The sequence below is a fragment of the Syngnathus typhle genome, linkage group LG6 (assembly GCF_033458585.1).
Source record: "Syngnathus typhle isolate RoL2023-S1 ecotype Sweden linkage group LG6, RoL_Styp_1.0, whole genome shotgun sequence".
In the NCBI taxonomy this organism is placed as follows: Eukaryota; Metazoa; Chordata; class Actinopteri; order Syngnathiformes; family Syngnathidae; genus Syngnathus; species Syngnathus typhle.
In genome coordinates, this window is record NC_083743.1 from 19078505 (window position 1) to 19101493 (window position 22989).

Consider the following 22989-nt stretch of genomic DNA (forward strand, 5'->3'; position numbering starts at 1 on the left):
TCATGCAAATACACACAGTTATAAAACAAATTTTATTGTCACAATGGTCTTTATTTTTCAAATGATAAAATAACCAAATATAAGCCATTCAGGCAGATGTGAACAACTCTAAAAACACAAATTCTGCCTTTCATTCATATCTGAAGCGTCAGATAACATTGAACAAACTGTTTGAAATACCTCATGTTTACATAAGTTTAAAATTATTTTTGCTTCATGAACATTTTAAACAGGAGTTATAATGCAAATTTGTCTGTTATTATTAAAACAAGTGAGTTTTGCTCTTGTCATTTACAATATCTTTCAGAAAGTAATAGTTTGTGACATGTCTACAGGTTTATAACATCAACAGTATTAATATGGCCACTTCGTAATATATAATATTAAGTAATATTTAATTTTTATTTAATTTTGACTCACAGCCCCGCGTGAAGAATCGCTGTTGTGATGCCATTTCAGCTTGGAGCTGCTTTACTTTATCAGCGCGGTTACTCCCTGTTAGCTTGTCGCATGTGTCAGCATGTTTAGTCTACTAGTGTCTCTTTAGGTTGAAATCCTTAAACAAGGCAACCGTCTCTTTAGAAATTAGACAAACACAATTGCCTTGATTTTCAGGGAGGAAGTATTGTAATTCCCATTTCTCTTGAAATCGACGGCCCTCAATGTCAACTGTCCTCGTTTTCTTTGCAGTCGCCCTGGCAGAAATGAGCGGCGAGGGGTGGTGCTGCCACCCTTTGGTAATAGGAGGAATTACAGGTTCAAGTTTCTTTTCTTTCTTTTTTTTTTATTCAGTTTGACAGTGCAGGCGGTCCATAAATAATACATCAGAAGACCGAAGCTGCAGGCCATATGAAATCTGATCGGGGGCCGGATTTGGCCCGCGGGCCAGACTTTGGACATGCCTGGTCTAGGGTGATTGTACAACACACGTCAAAGACTAAAAGACTCAGACCAGAGCGATCCGCTGAGGGAAGAAATCATCAAAGATCTTGTGCGCATAGACGAGACCTTACTTCCTGGCAAGTTGAAACTTTGGTGACTACAGTTTGGGTTCAGATCCCCAAGACCAAAGTTGAAAAGCTGGAGTCAATGCATACATCAAGAAGTGGCTTGGCCTTCCGCCGTGCCTCAGTGACATCGACCTATATGATCATGGTGCCCTGAAACTGCCCATCTCTAGCCTCACGGAGAGTTTAAATGCACTGAGGTGAGGCTGAGCATGACCCTGATTGAGTCTCTAGATGAGGTGATTCGAGCAGTTGCTCCCAAACTGGCAACCGGGAGGAAATGGATCCCATCTGAGGCCGTGCAGCAAGCCAAATCTGCTCTCATGCATAAAGACATTGTGGGACAGATCCAGCATGGAAGAGGTCGGTTTAGACTTTGAGCTAGACGACCCACACAGCACAAGGCAACGTCAGCCCAGAGGAGAAACTTGGTTGTTAATCAGGTTTGGCAACAAGAGGAGGCAGACAGATGTGCGACATCAGTGGCACAGTCCAAACAAGGGCAGTGGACTAGCTGGGAAAACCTGGAACTGGAAGGGAGCCAAATCAGCGTCATCATCAGAGCCATCTACGACGTTCTTTCCACATCCAAGAACCTAAACCAATGGTTTGGAGAAGATCCTTCTTGTGTACTCTGTCAAACCCATACAACACTGAATCACATCCTCACCGGCTGCAAAACCAGCTTGTCTCAAGACCACTATAACTGGAGGCACAACCGGGTCTTGAGACTGGCGATCACCCTCCTGGAGGAAAGGAGGAATACCAACAATGTCCTGCCCACCACAATTCCTAGTCAGTCAATCACCACTCTGTTCATAAGACCAGGACAGCTCCCAGAAAAAAACATCCGCAAGAGTGGAGGCAACCCTTCTGGACTCTGTACGGGACTGGAAAATGCAAGTTCACCTAGACCAGAAACTACCCGAGTGCTTCCAGTTGAAGTCGGGTGCGGAGGCTTCGTTGCCACGTCCACAACCAAGTTTCTGAAAGGAATAGGAGTGACAGGTCGAGCGGCGGGCTGTTAAATCATTGTCGGATGCTGCTGAACAAAGCAGCAGGTGAATATGGATCAGAAGAAAGGACCCCAACTGGGCTGCTAAATGACAGTTAGGGGTAAAGGCAGAGGGGACACACCTTGTCAAGTGGCATGGTGGTACAAGATGGTGTAAATTGGGTATCGAATTTGGCCCAGGCACATTGGCTATCCTAAAACATGTAGGGGTTGCAAAATTTCACAAGGAGATGGTGTTAAAGCTTGACATAGGGGTGACCTGATGGAAACTAACAAATCTAATGAATTGTTCGCAATTGAGAGGACACGGCCTGTTCAAAGACGTAGCAACACACAATTTTGGAATATGATTTTGCTTCACCATAATTTTAATCTGTAACAGTTTGAGCAATATCATAATATATGTTAAATTTAGAAGAACCCATTATTACGGCTAATGAGGATTATCAGTTAAGTTGACTATTGTGAAAACAAGCTTTATTGATGTTGCAATGTTTAATCGATATCCAACATGTATTTAACATGTATTTAACAACATCCATCTATACATGAATGTATTAAATTGTGGGGAGACACAAGAGGTTGTTTGCTATACTGGTGGAGTTGGCTGAAAGAACGAGCAAAACAGGAAACGGCTGCATCCGGTAGCAGAGTACAGTCATGTGCAATGGTTACTGCTTTAAGCAAGGTTGCCAAGGCAACCAGTGGGTCCCAGCAGGCATATAGGAAGTAGGATGAGGTCATGCATTCCACACATACCAATGATGTCATACATTCTACACACACACCAAGAATGCCATGCATTCTACGCATTCCAAGGATGCCATGCATACCAGGCATTCTATACCAATGAGGTCATGCATTCCTCTTCGATGAGGTAATGCTAGTGAGGCATATGACCTAATCCGGGAATTCTGACCTTTCACCTACATGATTCCTATGAGGTAATGCCAGGAGGAGCTGACGAGCCTATAGAAGCTTGGTTCCGGACAGGAAAAGGGCTCTCCCTCGCCAGTACGCTGGCACTGCATAACCAGAGCCAAGGACGCCTTTAGACGAAGATGGGTTTTTCATTCTTTTTGAGATTGGACCAAAATCTACTCAAATGAATTCCTACAGTCTTCGAATTGGACTTTGTCAAATTTTAAATTTATAGATAGGCTAGGAGAGAGGACTTCGGGCCAGCAGGAAAGGGAGATGCTGTATTGAAGGTGTGGTCCTCCTCTTGAAGGCCGCCTATCTATTCAAACAGAATTTGGACTTTGGAACAAAGGAGAACTGATCACTCGATTTGTTCAACCAAATAGCATATTAGACCTTTTGTCTCCTCTATTTTGCTCTGAGTTTGGTAAGTGGAATTATTGTTGTTTGTGCGATTTGTAACTCTTCTTCCTACGTTGTCATTAAATTTCTTCTTAATCCTTAATTCGATTATCGATTATTTCGTGTTAACTATGTTGAGCATGGTTTTGTATGCAGTAATTAGAACTTTAGATGTAATTTATTCCCCTATCATAGTCATTCTTTAAATCCGTTCAATTCTTCTTAAAGTGAAGACAGCTTTAATCCTTAACATCAGGGATTGTCAGATCTGGTTCAAAGTAGTTATCTTGAGCTCAGCTAGAGCGAGTGCGCTCTAGTAAATCAATGAATCCTTGCAGTCTTACCAAAGACAGCTAAATTTAGCTGAGCGAATACAAGAGCAACAAATACAAAAGGGGAAGGAGCCGCTGTAAAAAGGGCGCGGTCGGTCCAACGTCAGGTTTCGACCAGGTATTTACTCGGCACTGGCGTAGGGGTGACTTTAAAGGGATTGGCGTACTAAAAAGAATCGATTAACTCTTTCCGAATTGATATCTTAGAGGCGGTTAGACTCGGATGAATCTTTTCCCGCCCCGACGTGGAAACTTTTGTCTGCCTATGAGGGCTGCGTTACAGCAGCAGGGTCGAAGGGGAGTTTAACCCTTTAAATGGAGGGTCGGGTCACATTTGACAACCTGGGACGCCAGATGTCACCGTTGAGTCCTCCGGAGGTGTCATGGGCTTATCCACAAAACAATGAAGTGGGGTGCCCACCTGAAAACCCCAGTGAAGCCTTTGCCTCTTTAAGACCCTACCACACTCACGTGCACACTCAACACCAAGTGCTGATCAATCTGAAGGATTGTACAATCCAGTCCTATGAGCTCAATTTTTATAGACTACAAATTACTGAACTACTATGGCAATATTTCAGGATATAAGGTGAATTCCAGTGGAATTCTTCCTTTGACTAACTTTGATTATTCTGCACTTAAGGCACACTGGTATAAAATACTGTGGGATAATTCTAAATAATAACCTAAAACAATTATGAATTAAATCATGTACTGCTGCTTGCAAAAATTGAGGAAGATACGTGAAGATGGATGGGTTTGGTACTTACTTTGATCGGGAGTGTCAACTGCATCAAAATGTATGTGCAGCCACGATTGCAGTACTTATTTAAATAGATAACCATTTTATTACCACAATAATTTTCCAAGCTTTTAAAATAGTCATGTTAGACAATTAATATGGCACTGTAAGGTACCCTGGATATCTTTGGCAAAATAAACATGAGATTGTGATTTAGGACAGGGGTCACCGACTCTGGTCCTCCAGGGCACCTATCCGCACGCTCAAACATGGCGAATAAAAACTCTTGAATCTTGAATTTAGACGTGTTCCCCTTACTACTACATACCTGATTGAAATGATCAGGATTGTTATCATGCTTGTACAGAATTTGCTGATTTTCTGATCATTTAGATTATCAAAGTCAAAGTCAGCTTTATTGTCAATCTCTTCACATGTCAAGACACACAAAGAAACCGAAATTACGTTTTCTCTATCCCACGGTGACGAGACATATTACACGATAGACATACAAGTAAATGACACAATATAAAAACAAGAAGGCACAAACAATAAATAATAAGAAAGATGAATAAATAATAAATAAACAGATAACACAATAAATAAGAGGAGCAAAACGGAGCCAGTGTGCATACAGCAGACAGTAAGCGTAGCGCAAAAGTACAGGACGCTACGCAGAAAGAGGAAGCGAGTTCAGGATCCTAACAGCCTGGAGTATGAAGCTGTTGTTGAGTCTGGTGGTGCGGGAGCGCAGGCTCCTATACCTCTTCCCAGAGGGCAGAAGCTCAAACAAAGAGTGAGCGGGGTGACTCACATCACTCACAATCGTGGTCGCCTTGCGGGTGAGATGGAAGATGTAAATGTCTTCCTAGGAGGAGAGTGAAGCACCAAAAATCTTACCAGCCGTGTTCCCTATGCGCTGCAGGGCCTTCAAGTTGTAGTCAGTGCAACTGCCACCCCGAACAGCAATACAGCTGGAGAGGACGCTCTCAATGGTGCCACGGTAAAATGTAGTCATGACGGCCGGGGGAGCGCTCGCCCGCCTGAGCGCCTGAGTTTCCGCAGAAAGTACAGGCGGTGCTGGGCTTTCTTCGCCAGTGATGCGGTGTTGGTGGACAAGGAGAGATCCTCACTGATGTGCACCCCCAGGAACCTGGCGCTGCTCACTCTCTCCACCACAGCACCGTTGATGGTCAGCGGCAGGTGTTGGGTGTGACCCTTCCGGAAGTCAACAACAACCTCCTTGGTCTTGTCGACGTTCAGCAGGAGGTTGTTGTCCCTGCACCACGTGGTCAGAAGGCCAACCTCCAGCCTGTACTGAGTCTCGTCTCCCTTGGTGATGAGACCCACCAGAGTCGTGTCGTCAGCAAACTTCACTGAGTTATCTGTGTTGGATGTAGGATACATCTAAAACATTGTGGATAGGAGCCCTTGAGGACCGGAGTTGGTGACTGTTGATTTAGGAGGACTTCCTTATTTCAATGAGGCACAAATGAGGGACACAAATTTGATTACATCTACCAAAGGAAAGATTCTGTCCTGATTTTGTCTCTAAACATGATGTAAATAATGCAAACAATACAACGGATAATTCAATCTTGAGACATCATCAGCCACGCCCATTAGCTTGGCGGCCATCTTGCCGGTCACCAGTTCAGTGCCTGTCAACGACTCACACACGCTTTCTTGTTACATTTGCTGCTATTTGAGCTTGAAAATGCCGGAAACCTGCTGTGCTGTTGGATGTAGCAATAGACGAGGCGATAAACCAAATCTTAGCTTCTATAGATTTCTGGCAAACACCAAAAAACGTGATAAATGGATTGCGGCGATTCGTCGTGAACGATGGAAACCTACGATTTACACAAGGATATGCAATGAGCACTTCATATCAGGTATGTAAAAAAAACTATTCACCCCTGATTTGTTTCACAAAATGTGAAATAATACAATATGGGATGATACAAATATGATTGTTGAAAGGCAGCAAGAGCAGCAAGGCAGGGAATGGGATGATTTCTTCAGTTCAAACCCCCCCCCCCCCCCCCGTTTTTATTTTTTGTTTATTTTTTCATGATGCTTCATCTGATTGGGTTGAAAATTTTATCAATGTAAATATTGAACTTCATATTGGAATTGAACAATTAATTCTCATGAGTGAATGCATTAGGAAATTTCAAAAAAAATATATTATGAACCTTGTGAAGCAATTATATTTTTAATGAAGCATTTTTGAACAAGAGGCTTTTTAGTTAGTTAGTTAGTTTTAGTTTATTGTTTAGCACATATTATTATATCAATAACTGTGCAAGGAGGGAGACGAAGCCTAGGGCTTGTAAAGAGCTCCACTCCTTCTAACCCCAAATTCCAACCCTTAATGCTGAGTGCCAAGCAGGGAGGCAATGGGTCCCATTTTTACAGTCTTTGGTATGACCCGGCCGTTGTTACTTGATTGATTGATTGATTGATTGAATATTTATTGATCCCCAGGGGTGGGGAAATTCAGGCCCCAGCAGTATTCATACCACAGAGTGGGTATACAAAAGACGCACAAATGGCATGAGCGCAACTCAACAGGCTCTCATAAGGCTGCCACACAACGGCGCCACAAAGAAAGCCAGAAAGTGCTCAAGATAAAAGCCATCAAAGCAAAACAAAGATAAAAGACAAAGGAAAAAAAGTAACTGTGGCCAACCAGCACCCCTCAATACAAGAGAACACCCCAAAACACACTAAATAGCCTCCACGGGGTCCATAGACAGGTGTAGGGGCAGTCCAGTTCAACGGCGCCCAATGGACCGTGGTCGTGAATCGGTGAAAAACATCACAAAGCAGGCAAACGTGTGAGCAGCGTCCTGGGCACCCAGTCGGGTGCACGTGCAGATGGTCACCACGGGGCTAGCATGGCGAAAGTCGTTGGTTCCGACGAGCACGAGGGAGCGGACTCCCCACAGGGGTTGCGGCTGCAAGGCCAAGGCGAGGGACCCGGTCATCACTGCCCGGATAAGCAGGAAGCCGCCGTAGAGTTACGCCGGTCTCGACCGATGATCCCGGTCCCAGGAAGAAAAAAAAATAATACAAAATATCCGATCCGAAGAGATACCGAGGTGCGGTAGAAGGCACCAGCATCGCCGAATGGACAAAAAGACAGAAAGAAAAAGGAGAAAAGAAAGAAATAAAGAGGAAAAGAGAGAACACTGCTGGGAGGCAGCCACTTACGGCGCCATACCGAAAAAAAAAAAAAAAAAAAAAAAAAAAAATTTGGCACAAGGTAAAATCTACATTGGTAAAGTTTTCAAGCCATTGGCACAAGGTTAAAATTTTTATTGGTTAAGTTTTCAAGCCAATCAGATGAGGCATCATGCAAAAATAAACAAAAAATAAAAATGGTAGCAACTTGAACAGACAGGTACAGTATCTTCACTCTATTCAGTTTTTTAATATGTCAAGTTATGAAATGCCATTACGAAACAAATTGAACTGGGTATATCCCCTTCAACAACGTGCTTAATTATTTATGGTAGTCATTATGAATAATGTGATTGTTAAATTGTTTCAGGTGCAAAAAGCGAAGATCCACTATCCCCAGACTATGTGCCAAGTATATTTGAGCATACCCAGTCTCCTCACAAACGAAAACTCAAATGTTCAATGAAGTTCTTTGAGAGAAGACAAAATCTCAAGCAGCGCAAGAGAGACCGCGAGAGGGCATTGGCAGCAGCAGCAGCACTTGTCAATATTTCCCAGTCTGTCCATTGTGAAAATGATCAACTACCCGCTGGTGAAGATGTGGTGCACGCTGAGATTCGAAAAGAAGGCATGGTGACTACTGCCACACAGACTGATATCACTGGGGAAGCAATGGATTCCCTCACTGCAGAGTGTAAAAATCTGCATGCAGAACTTGATGAACTGAAGGACAGTTTGAAACGCTGTACATGTACAGCTGTGAGAGAGATACAGGAAGCTTTCGCTTCACTGCCCTTGGCAAAAAGTTGTCAGCATAGTCAGGGACAATGCTCAAAATTGCTGGTCTTCCACCGCATTCAGACAAAGCCTTGTAAAAGGCAGCTTTCTGTTCTTCAGTTGGCGGAGGAACATTCAGCAGTTTTCTCACAGCACTTTCCTCAGGAGTTGAAACTTCTGACTTTCGTTTCTGGGCTGGACGGGCAAAATTGATATTGCATCCTTCAGCATATTCTATGTGCAATGCTGATGGTTTCAGCCACTGACAAGGTAGTGATGTGCATGACGTGGCCGTCTTCATACGTATGTATTAGGGATGTAACGATTCATCGATACATCGATATAATGCTCGACGATTTATTGGCATCGATGCTAAAGGTAAACATCGATTTATATCGCCGTATTTGACCTCGGACATTAGACGCGACTTTATTTTGAAATCCAGTTCATTGTTGCTTGCTTCCTCTTTCCGGGAGCAGTGCGCGCTTGTTGTGTTGTGAGCAGAGCAGGCACGTGAAAGGGGACTCGACAACTAGTACGCGGCTCCTGGGCTGGTGCTATGGCTAGTGTCCAAAAAGACGAGGAAATTTGCTCCCCTTTAGGCTTCAAGTCATTCGTTTGGAAGCACTTTGGATTCCAAAGAAAAGATGGCTCAACGGACAAGACACGTGCAGTTTGTAAATCCTGCCATGAGGTGATCAGCACTCGGGCGGCGACTAGGGGCAGAGCGCCGCACTGGGGCGGCGACTAAGGGCAGAGAGCCGCACTCGGGTGGCGACTAGGGGCAGAGAGCCGCACTGGGGCGGCGACTAGGGGCAAACAGATCCGCACTCGGGCGGCGACTAGGAGCAAACAGATCCGCACACGGGCGGCGACTAGGGGCAAACCGATCCGCACTCGGGCGGCGACTAGGAGCAAACCGATCCGCACTCGGGCGGCGACTAGGAGCAAACAGATCCGCACTCAGGCGGCGACTAGGGGCAAACAGATCCGCACTCGGGCGGCGACTAGGGGCAAACAGATCCGCACTCGGGCGGCGACTAGGGGCAAACAGATCCGCACTCGGGCGGTGACTAGGGGCAAACAGATCCGCACTCGGGCGGCGACTAGGGCAAACGGAACCGCAATCGGCGGACACCCGGGGAAACAAAGCCACAATCGGCGGACACCCGGGGAAACAGAGCCGCAATCGGCGGACACCCGGGGAAACAAAACCGCTATCGGCGGACACCCGGGGAAACAAAACCGCAATCGGCGGAAACCCGGGGAAACAAAAACGCAATCGGCGGACACCCGAGGAAACAGAACCGCAATCGGCGGACACCCGGGGAAACAGGACTGCATTCGACGGCATTCGGGGAGTCCATGCCGCAATCGGCATTCTGGGAGGCGGAGTTGTGCGCAGTAGCAGGAGTCGAGCATGTTGCCTTCCTAGATGTGGGGTCGGGTGATGATCGCAGGTTCGGGCGCTGCTGGCACAAGGACCAACGGCGGCCGTGGGTCCAGCGTCGCTGGAGCAAAGTCCGATGGCAGCCGTCGAGCCGATGGCGCCGGGAGGAACCCTGATGGCGGCCGCGGATCCGGCGTCGCTGGAGCGAAGTCCGATGGCGACCGCGAGTCTGGCGTCGCAGATGGGCGAAGTCCGATTGCAACAGCGGAGCCGGTCGCACCGGGAGGAACTCTGATGGCGGCCGCAAAGCCCATGGCGCTGGAACCTGCTCGAACGACGGGCGTGGATTGCGCGTCACGGACGGGAGCTGATGCTGGAAGGTCCAAGCGCTGGTCGCTGTGATGGTCGGAGCATTCTGTCACGGTCCGGAGTAGAGAAATGGAGCAGGGCGACCAAGTGCAGCTTGGACCAGGGTTTATTGCAGCAAACTCAAAAGACTCGGCAAACTGACGTGACTAAACAACAAACTAACAAGACTAACAGACCAAGGCGTGAAACAAAAGACAGGAACCAAACAAACCGTGACCGTGAAACATGCATTGTCCACATCTTACGCACAATGCTCCGACGGGGAGTGACCCGCAAACAGAACTTAAATACATCACAGGTAACGAGAGGCAGGTGCGTGTCGTTACATTAATCAAGGGCACACAGGAAGGGAGGGGCGAGCACACAGACACATAACCAAAACTGGAGACGAGGCATGACACCCAAGGTCTGAGGGGAGGATCATTCATCCGTTGAAAGTGTTTTACCTGAAAGAGATAATATGACATACCATATATTATTATCAGTCCCTAATTTGGATATAATATACAAGGCTAGACCTCTTACTGTCCATTTATGCATATTTTACCTGGCATTTGGTAAATTTTCTCATGAATCATTCATTAAATTAGCTTGAAAATTTAAACCTGGTTCATTTTGAGCAAGAGACCAAAATGAATTATCAAGCATGAATTCTAAAAAGTATTTTTGTAGAAATTGTTGCATAAGCTCTATACTGAATAGTTGGAAATTATGTAATGTTTTATTGTAGGAATTAATTTCTCAGATTTCAATATGAAGCTCCTGGAAACAGTTTTTTACAAAGCAATTTTTGATATTGTTTGGTCACATCCGCAAACTGAACACAATACATTTTCAAGCTAATCTTTTATTACAAAAAGCCTCCTGTTCAAAAATGCTTACCGATTTTTTCCGTGTATAGTGCGCCCCCATGTATAATACGCACCCTAAAAATGGCATGCTGATGCTGGAAAAATGTAATGAAATTTTTCTTTTTTTTTTTTTTTTTTTTAATTTTTTTTTTAAGTCCCAATGATCGTCACACACGCAGGGAGGCAATGGGTCCCATTTTTATAGTCTTTGGTATGGTATTAACTAGGCTGGATGTAATTTGTTTTGTTGGCGTTGATTTCTCCGACTGCCCATAAACGCACCACCGCGCACGGGAAAGGGGCGTGCGGACGTGAAAAAGGCGGCTCTGTATGGGAGAGACGTTGAAGAGGAATAAAAACACCCTTGGGAACCAAAACTTGCCCCTCGTCGTGACTCGGAGCCGCAACAAATGTTTCGGATTTGTGTAGGGTACATTGTGACAGACAGCAAACGAGCAGGTGATCGAGCAAGCCTTGTCTGATACGAGAGCATTGCGCTCGTATGGAGCATGTTTGAAGTGAACAGCAGAGACGAAAGGAACAAGGCAAAGTGTTGTGAAATAAAATATGACCGACCTGTAATACGCATTTTGTTATTTGCTGATTGAAACTGCAAATTATACTGTGAATTGAAACTAATAGGTGGAGTGTAGTTGGTTGGCATAATTCACCCGGAACCTAAGTTCACGTTGCCGAGTTCCGGTGGGATGGTTTAGAGGTGTGGGAGTTTCCTGTTTGGTTTAGTTGGTGTTAGGATCTCGAGGGGAAAATACTCGGCCCGTGGTTGAATGAAGATAATTATAAGTGTCATTAAAACAACTGCCGTTGGCACCGTCATTTGTCACTCCGCCTCCAACTCCAGTCCTTGCACACCACAGGAGAACTGAACTCTCGCTCTTTATATAGCTGACGTGTCTTGCGCATCCGTTCTGCGCATCTGTAATGGCGGCCTCCGTATGACGTCCGGTCCGCGATGGAGATTAAAAAACAAACAATATTTGACAATAACACACCATCAAGGATTGCACCATCGCATCAAACGATGTGTCGTCAATTATGGATTTTTTTGACTAAGTGTGTTGGGACAGGATGGCTGAATGCGATGCGCGATTGACAACAAACAAGAAGAAAGGTGATTACAAGTTTTATTTCGGGGGAGATTTGTCATGTCTCGTCCCCAGTTTTGCTATTTGTCTAGGTTGCCATAGTTTCTGTTTGCGTCGCCCCTCTCTTCCTGTGTCACCTCAATCGATGTAACGTGTTTTGTATTTAAGTCCTGTCTGCCCCTCGCTCACCGTCGGATCATTGCATGTGTTACTGTCATGATGTTTGTACCCATGTATAATGCGCACCCCAGATTTTAGGACAATAAATTCGTTAAATTTTGCGCACTATACACGGAAAAAAACGGTAATTAAAAAATTGTTTCACTAAGTCTATTGTAGTTTTTTGAAATTATGTACAGTATTTTCCGCCCTATTAGGCGCACCGGGGTATAAGGCGCACCTTCAATGAACGGCCCATTTTAAAACTTTGTCCATATATAAGGCGCACCGGACTATAATGCGCATAAAATAGAAGCTTTACTGCAACAAACTGAGGTTGACTAGGGTTGCGGTATGCACCCACTAGCCAATAACCAATCGCGTTTCTCAAACGATCTCCTATAAAATGATTGGAACTGACTAACGTTCAATCTAACGCATTGGTACTACTTACCTAGGTTACCCTTCCATATCGATCCGTAGATTTACTCGAAACTAGAGATGCACCGATCCGACTTTTTCAGTTCCGATACCGATACCGATGCCGTGGCTTTGCGTATCGGTCGATACCCGATACCGATCCGATATTATGGTTGACTTAACAAGCTACCTAACTCTACATGTGGAACAGAAAAGACCAAAGGCAATGGCATCAGGCAGACTACACAGTTATTTGCTCTAAATTAGGGGTGTCCAAACTAACGGTCCAGTTTTTATTGGCCCGCAGCAAATTCTGAAAACATAATTGAATATGGCCCGCACAAGAAGCTTGAGCTCAGCTTCTCAGTTTCCACACTAGATGGAGCCCGCCACACAAAGCGTTTGACGTCCCATTAACACCCCCCCGGAAGAGAAGCGAACACGCAGCGTTTGACATCCGATTAGCCTCCAACCCCCCCCCCCCCCCCATTCGGGAGAGAAGCGAACGCGCAGCCTTTGACGTCCCATTAGCAACCCGAAGAGAAGCGAACGCGCAGGGTTTGACGTCCGCTTAGCAACCCGGGGAAGAGAAGCGAACGTTCGCTCCATGTTTGCGTTTGTTTAGAAAACTCTCGTGGCATGCGGCACACGTGCTGCTGACGTATGACGTAGCCCGCGTCCCAATAGATTAAGGAAAGTATCGGCTCACAGATCGGTTGTATTTTCCGATACCCGATCCATCTATTTTGTTGATATCGGGACCGATATCCGATCCAGATATCGGATCGGTGCATCTCTACTCGAAACATTAACAGAGCAGCCTATTTTGACATGAAATAGCCTCGCGCGTATAGCAGCTATTGTTATAGCATTAGCCATCCGCAATTTCCTATGAGCCTCAGCTCGCAATCTCCCATGAGCCTCAGCAAAGTGTAAACAATCGCGTTTCTCAAACGATCTCCTATAAAATGATCAGAACTGACTAAAGTTCGATTTAACGCATTGGTACTACTTACCTTTGTTTCCCTTCCATATCGATCCGTAGATTTACTCGAAACATGAACAGAGCAGCCTATTTTGACATGAAATAGCCTCGTGCGTATAGCAGCTATCGTTATAGCATTAGCCATCCGCAAAAACCCATGACCCTCAGCTCGCAATCTCCCATGAGCCTCAGCAAAGTGTAAACAATCGCGTTTCTCAAACAATCTCCTATAAAATGATCAGAACTGACTAAAGTTCGAACTAACGCATTGGTACTACTTACCTATGTTTCCCTTCCATATCGATCCGTAGATTTACTCGAAACATTAACGGAGCAGCCTATTTTGAAATGAAATAGCCTCGCGGGTACAACAGCTATTCGGTGACGCCCCTGACTACAGTTACCGTTATGTTGGGAAGCGATGCGACCTTGTAATTTACTAGTCGTACTAAAACGTACTAAAACATTTTGGCAGAGCACTGTGTACAACCAGTATGGATCAACAAATTCATCACTTGATCCATATATAAGGCGCACCGGACTATAAGGCGCACTGTTGTCTTTTGATAAAAATTTAGGTTTTTAGGTGCGCCTTATAGGGCGTAAAATACGGTAATGCAAAGAAAAATTGGAAAATTTCAATATGAAATTTGTAAAACAGTTTTTTTTAATTAAAAGCATTTTTGAACAAGAGGCCTTTTGTAATAAAAAAAAGCTGAACAATGTGAGTTTTCATTAGAATCACTTCAGTAGTTTTTTCACAATCACACTGTTACTGCCACGCGGATTTGTAAACAGACAGTAGCCCTCCTCTCCTGGCTCTTCTGTGTGTGCTTTTTCCTTACCTTGGTCATGAGAAGAAATCGATTCTTGTTTGGAATCTGCCATTTCAGCCCATCATCCACAAAACCTGCTGTAAAATACTTGTAGGCATCCAGATTCTTGTATGCCTTAAGCTCCTTTCCAGTGTACGGAGATGGTGAATAGACGAGGTAATTATAAATATCTGGATATGAGAGATCAGGCAGGTCGGCTGTTGCAAAATGCTCAGGTGATTTTAGCATGCTTCTCGGTAAAAGGTACGGATCCGTTGTGCCAACAAGGTTCAACTTCTCTCGGTAACATTTCTTGGATTCTTCGACCAAATGCCCAACTTCACTGGATAGCAAATCAGCCATAATTCGGATGAAATCGGTGAAAATGTAGCGCAGAAATCAAACTGAATCTGTACGAACACGTAGGAACAAGCTGACCGGTTGACCGGCAAGATGGCGGCATAACACAAAATCACGTGATAAAATCACGTGACTGCAAAGCCTCTATTGAAATATTTTGAAATGAATGGCTATATTGTCTCAGGCAAGAGTATGCAATGTTCTTAAAGGTTTGGCAACACTAATTAAACCACATTACTGAGCTAACTACATCAAATGCTTGATGTTCCATTATTGTGAATGTTTCCATTTTTATTGTGTTCCAACATTTGAAAACTAAAAAAACTAAAATAAAAATAAAAGACTTGACCATGTGGGTAAAATTACAAGAGTTTTTATAATCAAAGTGATTTTTTAGTAGTTCTTGGGCTGTGATAGATACCACCACATTATCATTATCTTGGGTAAAAGTTAAAGTTAAGTTAAAGTCCCGATAATCGTCACACACACATCTGGGTGTGGTGAAATTTGTCCTCTGCATTTAACCCATCCCCGTGTGATTTTGATCCATCCCCTTGGGGAGAGGGGAGCAGTGAGCAACGACGGTGCCGCGCTCGGGAATCATTTGAAACATAAAACCAGGGCTGCCATGTTATAAACCTTTAGAGGGCGTAACTGAGACATTTTTCATGAAGATGACACAAGAATGTGATTATGTCAATCCTGATGTGTGCAATTGCATGAGTTTTCTGGCATGTTCCCACCATCACAATTAGTGTTGTTATCCTGGCCAACATTGTCTTGCCAAATGCTTTTCAAGATCACAAACACCCTGCTATAAATGCTTATTAGCATTTATGTGCAGGTACACATGCGACACATATCAATAATGCACATCAATTCAGTCACTTGCCTGTTTTTGCCCACCACTTGCATTTTTCTTCCTAACACACAAGAGTACACACCGCTGTGCACAATGCATAGATTGCACACGCATCTTTTTTCTTCATCATATTCTTCATTTCTTCATCATTTCTGCATCAAGTGAGATTTGTCGGGATTTTTGGCACGAGTGCCATCAGATCATCACTGTAGCTGGATGGCCCGATTTCCATATCCAGTGCAGCTGATACTCATTAGAAAAATTTACTAAAATTATATACATTTCTGTTATTAAGTCCAATTCACTCCGTTCATGTTGATAACCGTTTCAAAAAACATTCATACGTGTGATGCTAAGACTAACGTAAATAACGAGCTTGAAATTTACTCGTCCCATTTTCCCCTTTATTGTTTTTTTTTTCTCTATACTGTAAAATCTTACTTCTAAGAAGAAATCTGAGGTCGCTATTCTGAGAATGAGCTACTAAAGCTTTTTATGAATAAATCAATAAAGATCCATTTATGGAAAGCTGTGACGAATGCAGTGTTGTCTTTAATTGCATTCAACATTATAACATATTTGACCACTTTTAATTGATTTTTCTAACTAATACAGTAAAGTTAAGGCTATATGCCTAATTCCTAGTAAGTGGGCCACCCCCTCCAATAGGTTTATGTATGTGGCCCCCATCGAAAAAAGTCTTTTCATCAACAACCTGCCTGTCACACAGGTCACTCTCTCTCCCCTCTCGCTCGACCCCAATGCCTAAAGCCCCCTCTATTGGCGATGAAACAAGTAGAGGTTAAAAAAAGAACCTCATTGTCTTGAAAAGAGAAAAATAAATCAATTATTGAATATCAAAAAAGCCAAGATGAACTATTTAAGTGCGTATGCTGACTGCTTAAAATCACCTGGTAGAGGCGTGGGAATAAGTGGTTCAGATAATGGATGGATGGATGGATCATCCTTAACGTGTTTTGTGTTCAATTGTGCTGATTCAGAATGTGTTTTATGTTATTAAATGCTTTCTAATTAATATTTATGTATATACCGTATTTTCCTTACTATAAGTCGCAGTTTTGTTTCAATTTGGCTGGGGATGCGACTTATGTGGGAAATTAACACATTATATTATTTCACGTTATTTTCACACTTAACCGCATGAGGGCGCTCTAGGCCTGTGGAATGATTGGAACTGAAACTGACGATGAGTCTGACGTAAGCCTCGTAGAAGAGGAAGTTAGCAAAGTTGTTTAAAAGTGACACAGATGATGAAGATTTCATTGGATTTAGTGATTTGGAGTGACACGAATGGTTTGGTAAATATGTTAGCATGTTATTTATGCTATAGTTATCTGAATAACTCTTAATATGTTACGTCAAGCACATTCTCAGTTTGTTGTTTATGTCATGTAACGTTAGCATACCGTAAAATTATTCAGCTTTTTGCCTCTATTTTAAATTACCTTTCAAGATGACATGTCTGTTCTTGGATTTTATTAAATAAATTTCCCCCAAAATGGCGGCTCGGTTGCACACTGGTTAGCACGTCCGCCTCACAGTTAGGAGGATGCGGGTTCGATTCCACCTCTAGCCCTCCCTGTGTGGAGTTTGCATGTTCTCCCCGTGGGCTTTCTCCGGGCACTTTGGTTTCCTCCCACATCCCAAAAACATGCTTGGTAGGCCGAGGCGATTGAGCAATCCAAATTCTCCCTTGGTGTGAGTGCAAGTGCGAATGGTTGTTCGTCTCTGTGTGCCCGGTGATTGGCTGGCAACCAGTTCAGGTGTCCCCCACCTACTGCCCGATGACCGCTCGGATAGGCTCCAGCACGACCGCGACCTCCGTGGGGATAAGTGGTATAGAAACTGGATGAATGGATTTACCCCCAAAATGCGACTTATACTCCAGTGCAACTTATATAGTCTTTTCTTCTTTATTATGCATTTTATGGCTGGTGCGACTTTTACTCCAGAGCGACTTATAGTCCGGAAAATACGGTACTAGTATTTTTTAGAATTGAAATGATTAAAACAAATTTGAAGATGTTTAGCTGTCAGCTATTATTTAATTGTTTTTTTCAATGTATGCTTTAAATTTTTGGTATTACTTCAGTACTTGCATCAAGGTGTTTTATGCAGGTATAGTATCAAACCTTTGGTCATATGACAATATTATGCCACACACTGGGGCATTTCAGCGTACAGACAGAAAACCATGTGAAAATGTCATTGAGAAATTAATAAATTCAAGAGAGGTGTGGTTAGTGGGTGGCAATGTTAATTGGCCACTGGTGTATTCACTTCTCCCCACAGCGCATTCAGATGCATTGTTAGTCAATTCATTGATATATCTGTGGATTTTGCTCACTGTGGTCCAAGGAATGCTCAGGGAGTTTGTGTGAATGCTCAAACACATTGAAAATTAGAGGGGATTTTACTTGCGAGGTTGTTTTAAATTAGATGGGAAAAAGTAGAAAACAACAACACTGACTGACCTATTGATATGGAGCGCAGGTACAGCCTCTCTGCATCTTCATATTGGTTCATGTCATAGTTGTAAAGGGAGGCTAGATGACCCACAGATAGTGCCACCTCATAGTCCTCATGGCCCAGAAGCTGCTCCTTAATTTGGATGGCTTTGATGTGCATCTCCTCTGCTTCCTAGTAAGAGTCATGACATAAAAACAAATGCAAGGACACTGTTTATTCAACTAAAATAACAATAAATTGCCCTAAAAGCTTTTAGTATTGTTAATCTGTTTATACCTATATATCATTAGCAGGTGAATAGGAACATGTTATACATGATGTCAAAGGGAATAGTAGTGGGTCATTCTTGGCTATGGTGACTTTTTAGTCATTTTACTTACAATAAATAAAATGAAACCATGCAAACATTAGATTGTGGTCTTTCTCCTAAAGCAAAGACAAAATAATGCCTCTATTTTATTTAATTACACATTGACTTTTTTGGGGAGGGGGCAGATGTCCTTTCAAACAATTACAATTTAAACTTAAACGAAAATACTAATACAAATGCACCTATGTTACTGGTTACATTTAATCAAAGTTTTAATATATATCAATGGAAAGGCAGTGAGTTTTATTAGAAAATGTTACTGGCACCAATTCTTTAGCTGGCAATCACATAAATAAGGTTTATATAAGTCTTGACATATCTGTTTTAGTTCCGACATTCCCTGAAAGCACTCTCATGAGGGAAGGTTTCAAGCACTTTTGTTCAGCTGTCACTTTTGATTCCACACCCCATTCAGCTGACTTTTCTGTTTCCAATCTTACTTTTCAAGTACCGTATTTTCCGCCCTATAAGGCGCACCTAAAAACCTAAAATTTTCTCAAAAACCTACAGTGCGCCTTATAGTCCGGTGCGCCTTATATATGGATCAAATTCCTAAATTCAAACTGGCCCGAAGTATTGTGTCATGAAATCAACCATAAGTGGCCCGCTGAAGACTATGAATCATGACTCAAAAAGACTATGGATCATTATTTTATGATTATAAAGTAATTTGTTCCGTCTGAAGTTGAAATAAAAAAGATAAAATGGAGAATGATTTGATTTGGATTAAAAATCTGACATGATGCATTAATGGTGCGCCTTATAGTCCGGTGCGCCTTATATAAGGATAAAGTTTTAAAATGGGCCATTCATTGAAGGTGCGCCTTATAGTCCGGTGCGCCTTATAGGCCGGAAAATACGGTACAACATTTTCTGGTGACACTTTATGATGTCTGCTTATAAATCATTAACAACACTTCATAAACAATGAACAAATGATGAACATAACATTTACAAATAATTGTAAACGAGTAAGATATTGTCTGTTAATATTATATTATCTAAGTTGTTAATCATTAGTAACCAGACCGCCAACCCTAACTCTTATTCCCGGACATGTCCTACTTTTGAACCCTAAAAAAAATGTCCGGGGGGAATTTCAAAATCGGCCGGGATTTTGTTGGACAGCCTCAAACATACTAATACGTGTACAGTACACAGTCAATAGAATTGCCACTCCGCTCCATTTCACTCAAGTCCAGGTTTTTCTGTATCGTTTGCAAATAAGTCACGCACTTCTCCTCAAATCTAGTCACTTTGCTACAAAGTAGGGTGGGCTGGCCGGTCTACACCGAGTGTTTACAAGCAATGCCAAAACGAAAATGCACGTTCATGGAGGAGTTAAATAAAAAAAATCAAAGTCAAAGTCTGCTTTATTGTCAATATCTTCACATGCCAAGACTCAAAGAAATCGAAATTACGTTCCCAGTATCCCACGGTGACAAGACATAGTACACAATATACATACAAGTAAACAACACAAAAAAATAATAAGAAGGCACAAACAAAGAATAAATAAGAGTGAATAATGAATAATAAATAAACAAATAACATAATAGGCGGCTCGGTGGACCACTGAGTAGCACTACTGCCTCACAGTTAGGAGGGTGCAGGTTCGATTCCACCTCCGACCCTCCCTGTGTGGAGTTTGCATGTTCTCCCCGGGCCCGCGTGGGTTTTCTCCGGGCACTCCGGTTTCCTCCCACATCCCATAAACATGCTTGGTAGGCCGATTGGGCACTCCAAATTGTCCCTAGGTGTGAGTGCGAGCGCGTATGGTTGTTTGTCTCTGTGTGCCGTGCGATTGGGGTCAGGGTCTCCCCCGCCTACTGCCCAATGACGGCTGGGATAGGCTCCAGCACCCCCGCGACCCCCGTGGGAACTAAGCGGTACGGAAAATGGATGAATGGATAACATAATAAATAAGAGGAGCAAAAATGGAGCAAGTGTGCAAACAGCAGACAGTCAGATTATAGCGCAAAAGTACAAGACGGTATGCAGAAGAGGGGAGAGAGTTCAGGATCCTAACAGCCTGGAGTATGAAGCTGTTGGTGAGTCTGGTGGTGCGGGAGCGCAGGCTCCTGTACCTCTTCCCAGAGGGCAGAAGATCGAACAGTGAGCGGGGTGACTTACATCACTCACAATCGTGGTCGCCTTGCGGGTGAGATGGGAGGTGTAAATGTCCTTCAGGGAGGGGCGTGAAGCACCAATTATCTTACCAGCCGTGTTCACTATGCGCTGCAGGGCCTTCATGTATTCAGTGCAGCTACCACCCCAAACAGTGATACAACTGGAGAGGACGCTCTCAATGGTGCCGTGGTAAAATGTAGTCATGACGGCCGGAGGAGCACTTGCTCGCCTGAGTTTCCGCAGGAAGTACAGGCGGCGCTGGGCCTTCTTCACCAGTGATGCGGTGTTGGTGGACCAGGAGAGATCCTCACTGGTGTGCACCCCCAGGAATCTGGTGCTGCTCACTCTCTCCACCACAGCACCGTCGATGGTCAGCGGCAGGTGGTGGGTGTGACCCTTCCGGAAGTCAACAACAATCTCCTTGGTCTTGTCAACGTTCAGCAGGAGGTTGTTGTCCCTGCACCAAGTGGTCAGGTCAACCTCCAACCTGTATTGAGTCTCGTCGCCCTTGGTGAGTCGTGTCGTCACGGTTGTTGCTGTAGGTTGGAGCGCAGTCATGTGTCAGCAGGGTGAAGAGCAGCGGACTGAGCACGCAGCCATGGGGGGCCCCTGTGCTCAGCGTGATGCTGGCGGAGATTTTGTCGCCAACACGTACTACCTGAGGCCTCTGACAGAGGAAGTCTAGTAGCCAGTTGCAGAGGTAGGTACTGAAGCCCAGCTTGGCGAGTTTGCAGATGAGTCGTTGTGGCACAATGGTGTTGAAGGCAGAACTGAAGTCCACAAACAGCAATCTCACATAAGAGTCCCTTCTCTCTCCATGGGTGAGGGCCAAGTGGAGGCCAGAGCAGATGGCATCCTGAGAGGACCGTTTGGTTCGGTACGCAAACTGGAAGGGGTCTATGGTGGGTGGGGAGAATGGATCTGATGTGCTCCAGGACAAGCCGCTCAAAGCACTTCATGATGATGGCCGTCAGTGTCACGGGGCGGTAGTCATTGAAGCAGGACAGAGCAGGTTTCTTTGGCACAGGTACGATGGTGGCAGCCTTGAAACACGAAGGGACGATAGCCTGCTGCAAGGAAATGTTAAAGATGGCCGTGAAGACACCCGTCAGCTCCCCAGCGCAGTCCTTCAGCGCTCGACCTGGGATGTTGTCAGGGCCCGCTGCCTTACGGGTGTTGATTGCGGCAAGCGCCCTCCTCACGCTATCGGCAGAGAGGCACAGGGGCTGCTCTTGTGGAGAGGGAGGGGTCTTCAGTGGGCAAGTGCTGTTCTGAGCGTCGAAGCGAGCAAAGAAGCGGTTGAGATCGTTGAGCCGACGGATGTCGCCCTCACAGCTCTGTGGCGCGGACTTGTAGTCCGTGATGGTCTGAATGCCCTGCCAGGGTCGCGATCCTTATGAATTTGAGTGCTTGACATGCAAGGCAGGCACTTACGTGTCTGTGGCAAATAAAGGTGCCAATGCACCCCGCAAGAGGAGGACCAAAGAGGAGCCCTTTTTTTTTCTTCAAATGCTGCACGATAGCCGTATTTCTTTTGCTCTTTTTTTTACGTAGTGTACCACAATAAAATAAAAAAAATGTCAGCGTACACATATGGTTTTGTTATTTAATGTGAATGTGTTTTTGTTCTTGTATATATGTTGTTTTGTGTTATTTGGGCCAATAAATGCAATTGTTATACAGACACCATGTCATTTGTGTGATAACATATGACACAAATAACCCCCCCCAAAAAGAACACAAAAAATGCCCCCCCCTCCAAACAAATGAAAAAGTGTCCTGTTTTTCAGAAACCCAAATCTGGTCACCCTAGTAAAATATTAGTAATGTATACTTATGAAGCATTACCAAAACTTCATAAACAATTAACTAATGATGAAGATAACATTTACAAATGTTTATAAATGAGTTAGTTATAAGTTATTGTCTTTCAATATTATGTAAGTTGTTAATTTTGAGTAACATGACTAACAAATTATTAAGAAGGGACCGTTATAAAGTATTAGTGTAGATTTACTGACATATGATCAAATTATTAACAACACATTCATAAAAGAGTAAGACATACCCTGTTTATGTTGGTCAAACATTGAGAATATTACTTATATTACCTAAATAGTTTGTACACTACTTTTTAATTACCATATTTTCTGGACTATAAGGTGCTTTGGGTTAAAAGGCACAGACTCAATTGCGGGGTCTACTTTGTAATTAATCCACACATAGGGCGCCCCGCATCATAGGGCGCATGCATGCCCAGAATTACGGTAGAAAAAAAGATGTGACGGGAGCAAGCA